The sequence below is a fragment of the Felis catus genome, chromosome B1 (genome assembly GCF_018350175.1).
Source record: "Felis catus isolate Fca126 chromosome B1, F.catus_Fca126_mat1.0, whole genome shotgun sequence".
NCBI classification, from domain to species: domain Eukaryota; kingdom Metazoa; phylum Chordata; class Mammalia; order Carnivora; family Felidae; genus Felis; species Felis catus.
The window spans coordinates 191,969,508-191,986,987 of NC_058371.1; the positions used below are offsets into that span (position 1 = coordinate 191,969,508).

Genomic DNA, 17,480 nt, shown 5'->3' on the forward strand with positions numbered 1-17,480 from the left:
TACATGGAAATAAGGTCAGAGAGGTAGGACATCGCCCACCCACACAAGGAGCTTGGTCTTCCCCCTCTCCCCCCAAACTTTTCTTATTGTAGTAAAATAGAGGAGCATTAATCTACATGCAGTGGAAGCCACTGGAAGGGCAGTTCCATTTCTTTCATTTCTCTATCCTCTGCACCCAGCACGTAGTTGAACTAAATTCTAGCTTACAGGTTTTTAGTTTGATCAAAATAATTCCAATAACAGAAAGATCACTTGAAAGTGAATATTTTTCTCTAATACTCCAGTGTAAAGAGATAAGACCTTTTCCTTGACAACAGGCAAAGGGGTTTCTCACAATTCTTTGATCAGACACAACTTCAGAAACTAAGTTTAACAGGTAAAGAAAGTCAGGAGCACGTGCAAAACTGTAGATATGATGACTGCTAATTAGCTGCATCAAATGACTCTTGGCATTCCTAATTTTCACCTTTTTGTAACAATTCAATTCATTCCAAGGTTTTACCAGAGTAGACAGGCATGAAATGAATTCTCCACGGTAGGTTACCAATGGCAGAGAAATTGCGAGCTCTGAAATGGCTGGAAGAAATCATATGAGCTCTGGCTCTTGCTTTTCCCTAAACTCTGTGGATTCTGTCAACATTAATTCTGTGAAATATGTAGGCTGCACTATTTGGGAGAAATGAACAGTTTTTATTTTCTCTAAGCCTTATCTGTATTCCATCTTTTCCCCAAGCGCCCCTGTCTTGGGGAGGGTATTCACTAGTGGGCACGTAGAGTAGTGGATGAGAACTAGGAATCAGGATGGATGGGTGCTAGTTGGGTCTGGATGTGGGGAAAAGATAACGAGACAGGGGGTTTCGGCTGACAGTGTGCTCTCTGGAAATCAGTAGTGTGATGGGGCTGCCATCATCTGACCTGCTGAGTTTTTCCTCTGCTCTCATTCTCTGATACTTCCCCATATGCCAGCCGCATGTTACTGTTTGCACTCCATTAAAAAAGTCATACTATTTCCTCCCATTGGGTCTTAAAATTTTTTTTTAATTATTTATTTTTGAGAGAGAGAGAGAGAAGAGAAAAAGAGAGAGAGAGAATCAGAGAGAGAGGGGGACAGAGAATTCCAAGCAGGCTCCACGCTGACAGCAGAGAGCCCCATGTGGAGCTCCAACTCAGGAACTGTGAGAGCATGACCTGAGCCAAAGTTGGTGCTTAACTGACTGAGCCACCCAGTTTATCATGTTTATCTTCCTCCTCCTCCCATTGGGTCTTTTAAAATGCACCATTCCTTCTACCTGGAACATCCTTACTCCGATTCTCTGTCCTTTAAAATGCAAAGCTTTCTCTGTCAAGCTTCCTGTGTTGGGCATAAACCTTCTGTGCCTTCTCAGATTCTCTCGAGCACCCCCTTCTTTCCCATGTGGTTGCACACTTTCTGGATAATGTCATCCCCTCCTTCGCTGGCATCCTTATGAGATCCCTGAGCTGGTTGGAGTCTGAACTGAAGCCCCGGACTTGCATTACCTTTATGCATCACATGCTAAGCCCCTCCCCTTTCAAACTTCTGAGGCTGAGGCTGAAAAGTCCTACTGTTTGGATATGGGATCTGGTTTCTTGATTGGATGCTGAGGGGCTGGAAGATGCACTTGAGGTATAGAGGAATCAACTCAATGTGGGGTGACCCTGCACTAGTGGAAGCCAGCAGATTAGAGAGAGGAGCAGGGTCAATAAATTTCAACTCCTTTTGCCCTTTTTTGGGTTGCCCAGAGATGTAGTTTGTCTTCGTGAACTTTCCAAAGAAATCTTGCAAGGTGAGTAAACCTGCCTCTTGAGTTGCCAGCTATGTGCTGCACTGTACTGTGATGCTCCGTATCTTTCTTTATTTCACACCCCCTTTCTCCCCTAACCCTTAATACCCTGGGCTTGCACCTCCTAAGTGGCAAGACTTTAATTCTTTTGGGACATCCTTCTTCTTCTTTTTTTTTTTTTTTTAGAAAGAATCTTAAGGATTTTTTTTTCATGCTTATTTATTTGAGAGAGAGAGAAAGAGAGAGAGAGAGAAGGGAAGGGGCAGAGAGAGGACGATGAGGATCCAAAGCAGGTTCCGTGCTGACAACAGTGAGCTCATTACAGGGCTTGAACTCACAAGTTGTGAGATCAGGACCTGAGCCGAAGTTGGTCGCTCAACCGACTGAACCACACAGGTGCCCCTTGTCTTAGGATCTTCTTGACCTCTTCCCACATGGCTTTGTTCCTTTACTGTGGGACAGAGAAGCTCTCTTAACCCATATCTTCTTAACCTACTCTTGGATTGCCCAATGCTTTCCATTTCTTCTGCAAACCACACTCTGAGTGCTCATTGCCAGTAGACCTCTTGCTGGAGTCTAGATGCACTAATTCTCCCACCTAAGTTGTATGCTTATCAAGAGTCAGTTGGGAGCACTTGGGTGGCTCAGTTAGTTACATGTCCAACTCTTAGTTTTGGCTCAGGTCATGATCTCATGACACCTGAGTTTGAACCCTGCATTGAGCTCTGCGCTGACAGCGGGGAGCCTGCTTGGGATTCTCTGTCACCCTCTCCTTCTACCCCTCCCCCACCTCACACCCTCTGTCTCAAAAATAAATAAGTAAACATTGAAAAAAGGAGTCAGTTATACTTTCTCTAATTTTGTGTACACGATGTCCACTTATTATTATCATTGTATGATGTAATTAAATGTTACATAAGCCAATACGTTATGGGTGTGAAAATAATAAAAAGGGTTGTTTCTATGAAAATCCAGTTGAAAAATTTAGATTTTAGGGAATGCTGCTTAAGAAGGAACTAGAATCATGACATGTAGTAAGATAATTGTAAATGTTTAGGGCAACTCTGTAGCATCTAGAAGGACTCTAATCATATGGCTTTCCAAGTATGTTTAAATTCTTATTCTACTTTAAAAACAAATCCTAAAACTAATTATCAGAGCTGATATATTATTGGTGTTTTCTCATGCAAGAAAAAATACACAGAATGCCGATTTGTGGACCAATAGTTACAGAAAAGGCCTTGGCCCTGCACCAAAAGATTGGCCTCTCTGAAAGCTTTACAGCAGTTGATGGATGACTTCTACGTAGAAAACAGCCGTGCTACCCAGGCATTGGGCCCTGGAGTGCACAAATTACCTGTGGATCAATCTGCTGCTTGGAAATTTACACAGGAGTTAAAGTCACTTATCAATAGGGAAAATTTTCTTAGGGAAAAACTCTCCAATAGAGTTGAAACAGTTCTAAATTATAAGGTGTTTTCCAGAAACCATGGTAGAAAAGGTGAAGCGAGTGCCAGTATGTATGAAGTCCCAGCAAAGATTCTCAGCAGCTGCCCATGGCAATGCTTCTGGAATTCCAAATTCTGACTTTTTATTAGTGGCAAAAGTAAAAGTCTCCAAGATTTAAGAGATATAAATTGTTTTTTTCGAGATAGGAACTCTTCACAAAAATCAGTGTTGACAGATCCTGAATTATTCTATAAATTGATATTTTTTTGCCCCATGAATTTATTCATTCTGTGAGGAAACACTTGAAGAAAATAGACATCTGGGGGTGCCTGGGTGGCGTCCGACGTCAGCTCAGATCATAATCTCATGGTTCGTGAGTTCGAGCCCTGTACCAGGCTGTCAGTATAAGGCCCACTTCGGATTCTGTGTCTCCCTCTCTCTATGCCCCTCCCCTGCTTGTGCGCTCTCTCTCTCTCTCTTTCAAAAATAAATAAACATTAAAAAGAGTTAAAAAAAAAAAAAGACAAGGGGCGCCTGGGTGGCGCAGTCGGTTAAGCGTCCGACTTCAGCCAGGTCACGATCTCGCGGTCCGTGAGTTCGAGCCCCGCGTCGGGCTCTGGGCTGATGGCTCGGAGCCTGGAGCCTGTTTCCGATTCTGTGTCTCCCTCTCTCTCTGACCCTCGCCCGTTCATGCTCTGTCTCTCTCTGTCTCAAAAATAAATAAACGTTGGAAAAAAAAATTAAAAAAAAAAAAAGACAATAGACATCTGGAAACCTAATTCTTTATCGATGTTTTTCAAATTGTGGGTCTTGATTCTAGTGGGGGAGGATCATAAAATTTACTGGGAGAAAGATTTTAAAAAATGAAATAGAATAAAGCAGAATGGAAAATATCAGTGTGCATTGTGTGCTGTGAAGGCATTTCATGAGAATTGTTCTTATATGTATGTATGTGTGAGTGTGGCATGTATGTTATACGTGATAGGAAATTTCTAACTGTTGTAAAATTTCTCTTGCCTCGTATTACTGGCAAAAACTTTGAAAGCCTGTGTTATAGAATGTTTTGGTTATGAATAAAGAAAGTGATTTAAATAAGCACCAGGTTTTTATAACAGAATGCATTTCTTTGTTCCAAGGTAGGGATCAAGGGGCTATGAAATGGTTTTAAAAATAATATTGGAGTTTCATTTTAGGAGAAACAAAAGACAAGAATAGAGGTTACATACAATCATTAAAAATTGTTAACGTTAAAGGAGATTTTTTTCTTTTTTCTCCCAAAGTAGCAGTTAGTGGGGAGTGAAACTCCCAGTTCGACATTTACTAAATCTCAGAGAAGGGAAAAATGTTGCCTGAGGTTGACAGTATTGGAAAAACTCTGAACTACAAGACAATAATTAAGAACATGGTTTAGTAACCTATCCCAGACAAATTGGCGGTTCCAATGATTTACAGACAGATGATATATAACAATGAACTAATGATTCCTATTTATTGCAGTATAAACTTAGCATCAGGGAAGAAGTCCTTCAGGCTATGACAGAAACAGACAAGTCAAAAAACGAAGAATACAGGTAAAAGGACGTGTGATATCAAATCTAGAGGCCAAATCTCATCATTCAGAAGCCAAAGCGGCCCTGGGAGGAGTTTGTTATATTGAATTGCTAGTCAACTATGTTATGACATACAAAAAATGTACATGCTTCAAAAATATGCTCCAAAACCTGTGTTTCTTTTTCTAATCAACTTTCAAACATTGATTTTATTAAATGAATTAATATTATGTATATTAAATGAAAGTAAAAATATGTACAGTTTGCATGTATCATTTTGATGATTCTCCATTTTAATTGACTTTCCATTGATATGATCAATACAACGTTTTCCATTGGCCTTGTTGATCTTTCTGCCTTTCATGCTAGGGCCTGATGTCACTGAAATGGGCAGATTCTGGATTCAGACCTCCTGGTGGGACCCTACCTCCCCAAACCACCCACTGATGAGACCTTGGACACGCAACTCAGTCTCTCTGAGCCCGAGTTCTCCTTTTGGAAGGATGGGGCTGGGATATCATTCAACTTCATTGGATTAAAGCCCAGGTAATGTATGTATGTCAAGCTCTAAGCATAGGGTCAGGTACACAGTAGATACTCAATCAATGATAGTTTTCCTCACTGTAATGTCTTAAATTTACCATAAATGTAATCAGTATTATCTTTTATAATTTCAAAACATTTTTTCCAGCATAAGTTTTAGAGTGCCTGGCATGGGCTAAACATCATTCTCATTGCTCCCAGAATCTCAGGATTTTTCTCAGAATAGTAACAGTCAAAAATGATAGCATTAGCTTATGTTTTCATGGCATTTTATAACTTTTAAATTCCACATGAGTGACACAATAGGCCTGATTTTCCGGGTTTCATAGTTCAGGATGACAAGACTCAGAGAGGTTAATTTACTCACCCAAGGTCACCCAGCTCATGGATGGGGAGAGAGGACTGACCCCAGATCCCCTGACGCCAAGGCTGGTTCCTTCCAACCAACGTTGTCCTGTGTATAATCCCGTGTGTGAGCCAACGATGCGCCGCATGGAAAAAGCAGCCTTCCCTGAGAACCTGGAAACTGGTCCAACTTGGAGAAATCTCATTATCACTTTTTGAAGCTTTACCCTGACGGCATGTTAAGTTGTATAATTTTTCTGGATTTGGATCTCGGTTGGGACGCTGGTGATTGGCACGTACTGTGTCTCATTCGGGAAAAATTTCCCTCAACCTATATTAAAAGACTGGAAAAGAAAAACAAAACAAAACCCCTTTGAATAAAAGGCGTGTAGGGACTGTACCGCTATTTGACCTACAAAGAGAATGACAATGATTCAGTAAGTTTATTATCTAATTTTTTGTTTTTAAGACCTAAGGATTTATGCCATCTGGACCCCTTGATTGGTCTCTGTTCAGTTTCTCCATGAAGCCCCTTACTCCTTTTAGCCATAGCGGAAATAAAGCCCACAGCTGGGCTTCTCTTATTGTCCACATATACAGCAGTGGCTGACTTTTTTTATTATTATTATTATTTCGGTTTATTATTTCGGATTTCGGTTGCTTGGAAATTTGTGACGTTAGTGATGTTTGCTACTTTTTATCTTGATATATATTTTTTAATCCCATCTAAATTTTCTACATTGTTGGCTGGGGTCAAATCATCCTGCATTTTTGCTGCTTTGTTTGCTTTCCCAGGCCTTCCTAGATTTGGAAAGCTTAATTTATTCTTTTCTCTGTTTTTATTATGCTCACTTTCACCCTTAAAAGAATCAAAATCTCATCCAGAAACAACTTGCTGGCTCCCTCCTAGAATTTATATGGTTTTAGGAGAGCAGCAAACTGATTTAATAAAACGGAAGTTCTTTTATGAAAGTGTTTTTGCCATTGTCTGTGTTCATTTCTGTTCTGGTGTTTTCACCCCGTCACACTACAGCATGAACCCAGCTAGACCTGGGTTTGAGTCCCCAGCTCCTTTTCCATTCTTGCGTGTTTTTAGGGGCCTGGAAGGAATGTTTCTAGGAAGGAATTTCCCATGTCCTCTCCATTGTTTAGGGTGGCCTGCTCTCTTCACTCATGTTCTAGAATGATCCCTTGCATATGACCATTTAGGGAGTGGTGAGGGAAAGTCAGGGTCAAGATAAACACAAGGAGGAAGGAGTAGGAGCATTTAGGAAAGACTGTTTCCCTCAACAGCACACAATCAGGTTAAACACAGAGGCAAGTGGGGAGGATTTGGGTGCGCCTCAAGTTCACAAGAGAGGTGGTTAGAGCTTAAAGTTAAAAGCCATGGTTTTCCAGAATAAAGACTCCCCCATATCTTAAGGACCCAAACCATTTGGGGTCCACCTATCTTCACTTGTAACTTAGAATTAACATTTGTCTTGAAAATGCACAACGCAGCCTTTTCTGGAGGATGAGATGTTTAGGAATTTTTCTGCAGTGGTAGACATTAGTGACTCTTTTTGTATATATAGAGCCTTTGAACACCCTTCATCTATTTGGAAGATTCCACTCCGTAGAGTTTATTCCTCCTAAGGTAGAAACCAGAAGTCTCTTCCCCAGACTCCCTTATAGCTTTGGTACATTCACGTTAGCAAAAATCTCTCTGCAGGGGTGCCTGGATGGCTCTGTCAGTTAAGTTTCTGACTCTTGGTTTTGGCTCAGGTCATGATTTCATGGTTCGTGAGTTCAAGCCCCACATCGGTGCAGAGCCTGCTTGGGGTTCTCCCTCTCCTTCTTTCTCTGTCCCTCCCCTGCTCGCTCTCTCTGTCTCTCAAAATAAATAAATAAACTTCAAAAAAAATTCATAAAATCTATCTGCAGACGGCCTGTCAATTAGAAGCCAGTGATACCCAAAATGTGGGGTCCCAAAGAATCCGTGCTGTGAGGATGGCACAGATGTATCCAGGATCCAGGGACCGCAGGGGCCGCAGGGGCGGAGTTCCTGGTGGTGTTAGAGGCTGGGGGCCAGTATTGCAAATTATAGTGCTCTTTCTGCGGGTTTCCAGCTGCAGTGGGGTTACAAAGTGATTTGGGTTTATTCCTGGGGGTGTCACCTTTACTTGGTTTCCACAGTGATAAGAACAGAGCTGCTCATGGAAACTCCTAGAATCAGTAGCTAGTTGTCCCATGAATTTAAGTCCTGAGCTGATCAGACAAGATTCTCCCAGATGTAAGTCCCCAGTTCTATGGCAACACAAAGGAGGGGCATTCTAGCAGCCAAAGGGGTAAAGACAAAAGGGCAGGGAAAGAGGCTTCTAGGTGGAGGTGGGGGGGCGGCAACAAGAGTGAAGAGTAAGCTCCAAACCATCTGGCCAGGAGAAAGGTGAGAACCAGGAATGCAAGCTGGTGGCCTAGAGGGCTTCGCATGGGCTTCGGGCTGTGCTCTTGCGGTCTGTTGTGCTGTTGCATAATTACTGACATGGAAAGTTGTTTACAGTATGTTCTTAAATGATAAAAGCAGGTTACAGAGCAGTAAATGCAATATGAAATGGTTTTTGTGTAGTATAGATGTACATACACATGCGTGCATAAATGTGTGTATTATGTGTATGTATGGATAGTTATGGTATATACACACATAAAAATACTTAATATTAGGTTGTTATATCACAGGCGACATTTAAAAAGAATCTTTTTAATTACCTAGAGTTGATGATTTGCCTTAAATGAATCTAGATTATTTGTGTAATACAAATAAAAGTTAAAAGAGAGAAAAATATCATGTTCCTAAGTTGTCCTCAAACACATGACACTTTATTTCACTGAGGTCTGTTGTTGGATATTGGGTGGTGTTCAGGTTTCCCTATTATAAAAAATGTTGGCTTTAATCAAGTGGCATTTTGTTGGTTTATTCTCTTTTTTTTTTTTGGAGGTATCTTTGAGGGGCCCCTGGGTGTCTCAGTCACTTAAGTGTCTGGCTTTGGCTCAGGCCATGATCTCACGGTTCGTGGGTTCGAGCCCTGAATTGGGCTCTGTGCTGACAGCTCAGCGCCTGGAGCCTGCTTCGGATTCTGGGTCTCCCTCTCTCTCTCTGCCTCTCCCCACTCACACTCTGTCTCTCACTCTCTCTCTCAAAAATAAATAAACAACAAAATAAAAGAAAGGTATCTTTGATTACTTAAGTGACTTGGTTTGGCTGTTCTATATCTTTTTCAATATATTTTGAAGGAAGGAATTTTTTTTTTTTTTTTTTTTTTTTTTTTTTTTTTTTTTACATTCCCTCTCTCCTGCTTCTTTATAAAATGTCCTTGAATTTCCAGAATAGATGAAGCTCCAAGGTAAACTGGAACTCTAATTTTCTGGACATTCATGAAACGAGATAATACATGCCAAATTGCAAACGGAGCATAAGTGTTGCAAGGTGCTCTCTCCATCCTTAAGAAAAGAGAACACTTAACACCGAAACTAAAGATGAAATACCCAAACTGAAAAGGCTCTTTAAAATAGCAGACATTCTACATTTTCTCACTTGATCATCAAAACAAAACCAAACTAAACCAGAAAGAATATTTCTTTACTACACGTTCGTTTTGCCAACACATTCCTTTATATTAAAAATGAAAAGACCTTAAAATACCCTAACAGATAGCAAAGCCTTGGAGAGCAAGTTTACATGCAGGGCTGGAGATATTCATTAAAATTGTAATTAGACTCACAATTAAATTCATTCACAGTAGAAACTTTGCTTGTAAGTGTTGCTACAGGAAGAAACCTCCGTCTGAAAATTAGTTCAGCAGTCTGAGCGATTTTAATTATGCAGAGTTGATTATCGCTAGAGAAGGAAACCTTTATTGCAGCCACAGAATGAAGACCTTCCCCCCCCCCCACTTTTTTTTTTTTTTTTTGGTTTCCTGAGCTAATATGAGGTCCATATTTTGATATCCAAATGTTTCTCTAGGCAAAGAAAATGTGAGAAAATTTCCACAGCAGGACAGCCGAAATTCCATCATGGTCCCCGGCTAAATAAGATACGCAACACTACACCCTGCATCTTTTTTTCATTATACGCCTGGATCCTCGTCATTTGGTTAAGGGAAAGGCAAGGAGACAGAAATAGCATTTATTTGACATTTACTATGTGCCATCCTCTGTGACCGGCAGTTTCTTTTCCCAGGTCCCCCCTTTGGATCATTGTTCCATTTCACAGACGGAGAAACTGGTGAAGGGGAGGTGAAGTGAGTGTCCTAGAAGGGGAGCTGCATTTCAGCATTTCTCTTCCTCATTCGGTGCCCGCTCTCACACGCTGTGTTACCCTTCCCGCAGTCACACGCTATCTTAGCAAGTGCTTGCACGCCCAGCCCTGCTTTGAGCCGTGAGTCCGGGTGAGGCTGAGGGCAGCACTTCTACAGGCCCAGCCCCACTCCTCACTTTGGCCCAAACCTCAGAGGCTGCAGGACTGTGCTGGGTAGAGTGGAAATGGGGTGGAGGAGGCAGCGGGAAGATTGCCCATGTGATTTGGGAAAGTCACTTTGTCTCTCTGGAGTTCCATTTCTTCTCTGTAAAATGCTTGCTTGGTATGGGAGGCCCTCAGAGCAGCGAGATTCCAGGATTCCCTGATGTAGGAGTATTGGCAACACTGACTCCATCTTTGGCCTTCCATCTTGTTCGTGCCAGAGCAGTGACCTCCCTTGGGGCTACACGTTCCAGACCCCTTGGAGGTAAATGTGTGCCTTGACCGGAATGCAGGGAGGCTTGTTCTCATCTTTCCTACAGTTATTCAGATATCTAGTAGAGATGACATAGTTTCTGCCCCTCCCCCGCTCTGGCACACGGATGGCACCATGAGGTCTGTTAAATAGTAAACGCTTTGACCTCACTACAGTGACTTCTGCACCTGCCCTTGTTCTACAAAATCTGTGGACTAAGTTCCTGACTTTGTGGAGAATAGCTCCCCCACCCCCTCGGTCCGTAAGTTAACTTGAAAAACTTTTTTAATGTTTTATTTATTTTTAAGAGAAAGGGTGCAAGTGGGGTGCAAGTGGGGGAGGAAGAGAGTAGAGAGAGAGGGACGGAAGATCTGAAGTGGGCTCTGTGCCGACAGCAGCAAGCCGGATGCGAGGCTCAAGTTCACGAACCGTGAGATCGTGACCTGAGCCGAAGTCGGACACTCAACCGACTGAGCCACCAGGTGCCCCAGTAAGTTATCTTAAGTAAAACTCTGTAAATGGAATGGAGCTGCCTGCTTCGTTTTCAGGTCTCAAAGTGACTTCTCAGTTTGGAAGATACTTTTTGGTCCCTCCTCCACCTTCTAATATGTGTCCGTTGAACTTTCAAAGCAACCGCAGGCAGAATCTTGCTGAAACTCGAGTGCCTCTCCTCCAGAGCCCAAAGCCCTGCGGAGTGCTCCTATTTCTAAAAATAGGCTGGCTGGGGCGCCTGGGTGGCGCAGTCGGTTAAGCGTCCGACTTCAGCCAGGTCACGATCTCACGGTCCGTGAGTTCGAGCCCCGCGTCGGGCTCTGGGCTGATGGCTCAGAGCCTGGAGCCTGTTTCCAATTCTGTGTCTTCCTCTCTCTCTGCCCCTCGCCCGTTCATGCTCTGTCTCTCTCTGTCCCAAAAATAAATAAACGTTGAAAAAAAAAAATTAAAAATAGGCTGGCTCAGTCTGTAGAGCATGCAATTCCTGATCTCAGGGTCCTGAGTTCAAGCCTCACTTTGGGCATAGGGCTTACTTAAAAAAAAATATTTATGAAAGTGTGAAGCAGTAGAGAGGAAGAAGTTTAATGAACCCTCATTTACCCATTATGTGGGTTTAACAACTGTTTACATTTTCCACATATACCCACCACATTGGTTGTAAGTATAACGTTGTGCTGAAATCTAAAGGAAATTACAGACACAGTATCATTTCAACCACAAATACTTCAGCATACATCTCTAAAAAGCAAAGGTCATTTTTCTACATAATAGTCACAGAATTTGCACACCTAATATAATTAATTAATAATTTCTTCAGATCATCAAATAGCCAGTTCACTCTCAGATTTCTCTAATTGCCCCCAGATATTACAGCTGGTTTGTTTCAAGGAGGATCCCATCAATGCCCCTACATTACATTGTTTCTTGTGTTTCTTAAGTCGTTTTTAATCTCGTATAGTCTCCCTCAATTTTTTTTTTCCCCAGGACATTGACTTGTGGAGGAGTTTCAGGAAACTGGGGCTCATTGTCCGGTTGAAAGTTTCTCTTTCTGAATTGTCTGATTGCTTCCTCATGGTGTTAGCTTTCTTGTTCTGCTCTAAGTCCTGCCTAAGCTGAAAATTAGAACTAAACACTGAGTGGATCCAAGATCAACATTTTGTCGAGAACATGTCATGGACGATGCTGTGTCCTGCATATTTAATCACTTCAGGAGACAAGTGAGGCAGTGGTAGCTTGGCCCCACCTCTGGAAAGTTACATTCCCTTTGTCACCAGCTTGTAGCCTGTGAGTGATACTTTGCCATCAGGTCAATATCTAATTCCCCATCAATCTTTTGGCTACACGTCTTAGCATCATTGATAATCCTTGCCCTTATCAGCTGACCAATGGTGATTATCCAATTCTGTATTTCCTTTTGATTTATTAGCTGACATTCTTCCACGCAAAAGTGTTTTCCGGAAACTCATCTTGACAAAAGCATGGTCTAGAACCCCAAGGCTGGGCTCCTTGGCTTCTTGCATTAAGTCTTAAGCCGGGTTTTAACTTAATTGGCCTTAATTTGGATTTGAGAAGAATGTTTCTCAGGATTGCTGGATTCAGGATCCCTGTTTCAATAAGCTTGGAAACAAAGGCAAGCGTGGCTCACATAATTGGAAGAATTTCCTTTTTCTCTTGAAAACCAAAGAAACACTAGGACACAGGCAATGCAGTGCCTGCAGAACGTTTTGAAACTATACATTGTCAACGAAGCTCACATAGAATTGTAAAAAATTGTCTTCCCCAGAACAACTTTCTTCTTCAAGTTGAACTGTTAACTTCTGACATACCACATGCAGATGTGTTAGCCATATTCTTAGGAGACACAGACTAAATCAGCTTGTCTCTGCCATCTTTGATGTTAGCTGGAGGCTGTCTTCTTGTCTTTTCCTTGTGAGTTATAGGCATCTTGCCTCACTCTGCCCCAAAGCTCCACAAGATGTGAAAATTTATAGGCAACCAGGGCTTGAGTCTGTGGCCCATGATGATATGAATTCCAACCTTTCGGAGCTTCCACGAAACAACCAGTGGGAAAGACAAAAACTTCTGTAAAGTGGTGCATACGTAGGACATCAATTCAGTGGATGCCTCCTCTTGATTGATGATGTGCAAGCAAGAAATCGGTGAGAACATGTATTCCTGAATTATCTGGGCTTCAGACCTCCAAATCTTGAATGGAGAGCCTAGATTGAACTCTGAGATATACTCTGAAGGTCAGAAGGAAAATAGAACTTTGATACAACCAAAGAATCTTTGAAGGGGTGCCGCATAAACTGTTCAGTGCATTCTCTGAGATGGTGTGGCTTGAAGTTAGGCAGACCTGAGGTTCCAATTTCCAACCTTTACCAGCTGGGTCAATTTATTAGCCTTTAAAAGGTGAGTTGCTTCATTTGTCTGTAGCTGGAGCCCCATGTGAGCGAAAGTTGGAACTCAGAGATGTCTTTGTGTATCTGATGAAGTCATGGGCCTGTCATGCTAGGAATCACTCGGCATGAGGCATTTTGGCCCAAGGGAAATGAGAGCAGAGGGTTTTACAGATGCTTGAGTACGGAGAAGGGAAAGTGAGGTTTATGAGGAGTCTGGGTCAGATGAGTCTTTAAGCTTAGCCTCAAGGCTGTGTCTAATCTCAAGGTGGCAGTGGTCACAAATTGAAGGGGATGCTTGCACTGTGGCTCTGAAGGTTAATTTTGGTGCCCAGGAGTCCAAGTGAGACACACAGGGGGTGGACCTCCGTGGTCCTTACCCACACTCTGCATGGAGCTCACCATGCTCACAATATAATGAGGACAACAGAAAACAAGTCCTTTTCTTCTTTTCTTTTCTTTTCTTTTCTTTTCTTTTCTTTTCTTTCTTTTCTTTCCTTTCCCTTTCTTTTCTTTTCCTTTCCTTTCCTTTCCTTTCTTTTCTTTTTTTTTTTTTTTTTGCAATTTAAGGTCTGATGACTTTGGGAGCCTCATAGGGTGAGATGCTTGTTAGGATTACCAGTTTTCTTGTGGAGAGAGCCAGTAGACGGGAACTGAGGTGAGTTCCCAACTTCAAGGGTTTTCATGGGCAACAGGCCTCATGGAGTAAGTGTCCAGAGCTTGAGAAGGGTGGCTGTGAGTCAGGTGAAGCAGATCCTGTAGAAAGGATGCAGGGAGCCTGCAAGATTTATATTTCAAGTGGTAATGTTGGTTTGAACCTACTGCATTTACAGACTTGTGCGATAATCTTGCTAGGGCTAGATTTAGAGGAGTTAGCCCTACTGCAAAGAATTGCCTTCGGGCTGAAATAAAGAAAGTGTGTAACACAATACTTGGCACAGAGCAGCAGTTTCAGAACTGTTAGCTCCCTCATGTTTTATTTTTATCCCCATCTCCATGGAGATACATAAGGTCCTCTTTTGAGGTCTAACTTCTGGGTAAGTATTGTCATTGTTATGTTCATTGGTTTATTTATTTTGCTGAGTTTTCTATACAAGAACACATTTTCTCCTTGCCCTTTTGATTCCTTTCCACTGTTCTTAGAAACAATGGCAATAACAACCAAACATGGGTGGCCTTCCATTAAAATCCCACAACTGTAAATGGAACTGGTAAAAAAAGAAAAAAAAAGGATAGGTCCAAATTAAAGCGATAAATGTATTCCCGTATTCTTGTTAATGCACAGATATCCAACCTGCATAACTTTTTCTTCTAGTCATGCAAGAGGCAAAGGTAACTTAGAAACACTCATGCTCTCTTTGTCACGCTATTGACAAAAAGGCTCAGAGAAAACATAATACACCCTTGTTGAAAATAAACATGAAAAAGCCCTTAAGACATGCAAAGGAAGGTCTATAATTTAGAGCAAATTTTTTAGCCTGAATAAATCACATCTGTTATTTCCTTAGTGCCAAAGAAAGGCTAGGCTGTTCCCGGAACAGGGCGATTCCTTCTACATATGTTTCCCAAAGGGCCTTGATGATGTCAGGAAGTAGTGCCCTCTGTGATATGGTCAGGCAGAAACTGGCCAGTAATATTAATTATGGAAAAGGATCATTTCTTATGGATCCGAGTCCAGTCATTTGGCTTGAATGATCCAACTGAATCTCCTGAAAGCACATTACAAATATAGTTTCAGAATTTTAGTAAGTTCTCTCTTATTTAGAATCTCTCATGCCTTCTTCCCATCCCCTGCTGTCCTTTAGAGGCAGATTCCATCACCTCCCACCATCTCCAGTGGACTTTACCACCCATTTTGCATGATGCTTCTGCACTCTGTATTTACTTCTGTTGGGGCATCTGTCAGGCATGTTACAGATGCACCCCAACTTACCATGGTTCGACTTGTAATTTTTAAAAATATTTTTTTGTTTTCAGACAGGTGCAAGCAGGGGAGGGGCAGACAGAGGGGGACAGAGGATCCAAAGTGGGCTCTGCGCTGACAGGCTGTCAGCAGCAAGCCCCACGTGGGGCTTGAACTCATGAACTGAGAGATCAGGGCCTGAGCCAAAGTCAGACGCTCAGATGACTGAGCCACCCAGGTGCCCCTTGACTTATAATTTTTTGACTTTATCATGGTGTGAAAGCTACGCCCAGTGGAAACCATACTTCAGATTTTGAATTTGATCTTTTCCTGGGCTAGTGACATGCAGTGCATGCTCTCTTGTGATGCTGGGCAGAGGCAGCCACACGATCACGAGGGTCAGCTGGATCCTACACTGACAACCATTCTGTGCCCATGCAACCATTCTGTTTTTCACTTTCATACAGTATTCAATAAATTATATGAACTGTTCAACACGGTGTTATCAAATAGGCTTTGTGTTAGATGATTTTGCCTAACTATGGGCTAATGTAAGTGCTCTGAGCATGTTTGAGGTAGGCTAGGCTAAGCTATGATGTTCAGTAGGTTAGATGTAGTAAACGCATTGCCGACTTAGGATATTTTCAACTTACAGTAGGTTTATCAGAATATAACCCCATCATAAGTCAAAGAAGAGCTGCATGGATTTTTGTTTTTATGACTGTGTCTCTCACTAAAGAGTTATTTCCTTGAGGGACATCTGGGTGGCTCAGTTGGTTAGGAGTCTGACTCAGGCTCAGATCACGATCTCGTGGTTTGTGGGTTCAAGCCCCATGTCAGACTCTGTGCTGACAGCTCAGAGCCTGGAGCCTTGTTTCAGATTCTGTGTCTCCCTCTCCCTGCCCCTCCCTCACTTGCACTCTGTCTCTCTCTCCCTCTAAAAAATAAAGAAACATTCAAAAAAAGAGTTATTTCCTTGAGGAGAGGGCCTCATTTTTCTATTATTTTGCCCCCAGAAATGAACTCAGTTCCTACCTGCAGCATAATGTTCAATGAATATTTGCTGGAGGGGTTCATAGAGTCTTGGGTTTGGAAGGAAACCTTTTGGTCATTTTAGGAAACAGAATAGTGGAGCAGATAACATCTGAGCCATGCCCTCCCCTCATTTAGCAGAGGGAGCCGTGGGACTGGATCAGGATCGCACAGTGAGCTAGAGGCAAGCAGAAGCCAGAATTCAGAAGTCCCGTGTCAGTTCACGGACATAACGTTCTGTGGAACATTTGGATGTTATCAGTGACTTTGAGAAAAAAAATGGGCTGTATATTCCAGTTAGTTGGCCAGCTTTATTCATTGTAAAACTTCCTTGTGATGTTTCTAGACTGAGCTATGGTTTATAGCGTTTCATAAACATATTTCCTCATGAACCCTTTCCTCATGTACCGTCTCACTGAACTGATGTTCCCCAAAATGCACTTTGGAAAACGCAGTTGTGGTAGGCAGCATAATGCCCCCTCCCAAATGTTCAAGTTATAAAACCTATATATATGTTAGGTTACAAGGTTATAGAAACTGTAGGCATGTTAGGTTACAAAACGAAGGGGAATTTAAGGTATTGGATGGAATTAAATTTACAAATCAGCTGATCTTCAGCCAGGGAGATTATCCTGGGTTATTGGGGCGGATCCAACATAATCAGATCCTTAAAAGTGGAAGAGGGAGACAGAAGAGGAGGTCAGAGTGATGCATTGTGGGAAGCAGTCACTGAGCCATTGCTGGCTTTGAAGTTTCAGGAAGGGACCAGGAGCCAAGGAATGCAGGTGGCCTGTAGAAGCTGGAAAGCATGGAATGGATTATCCCTTAGAATCTTGAGAATGAAAATGTAGTGCTACTACGTAGTGGCTATCATCATTGTAGCCAAGTCTATAAGCCGAACTATGCCAGACTTCTGACCTCCAGAACTATTAGGTAATAAATTTGTGTTCTTTCAAGCCACTAAGAGTGTGGTAATCTGTTATAGCAGCAATAGAAATTTAATGCAATTTTGCTGATGTCGTAAACTGCATGTTTAACATGCTCCCAGATAAGCTTGGAAATTGTTTATATTCATGAGTATATTGTTTGCATTGATGTCTCTATGGTGAGTTGGAATGATTCGCCTAATTGGCTGCAAACTGATCCCAAAAAACCATATTTTATTCAATTTTTATAACTTTTGCTAAATTCAATTTTTTAGAAGAAAGGAACTAGGT

General features: G+C 42.0%; 1 long non-coding RNA gene across 1 annotated transcript in view; it reads left to right on the forward strand.

The window, feature by feature from the left end:
• Nucleotides 1-5,063: 5,063 nt before the first annotated feature.
• Nucleotides 5,064-17,480, forward strand: part of LOC109499253 — a 39,103-nt gene continuing 26,686 nt past the window's right edge. Inside the window, exon 1 of the long non-coding RNA XR_002156497.3 lies at nt 5,064-5,347. This is a non-coding gene — a long non-coding RNA (uncharacterized LOC109499253). The remainder of the gene's footprint in view (nt 5,348-17,480) is intronic.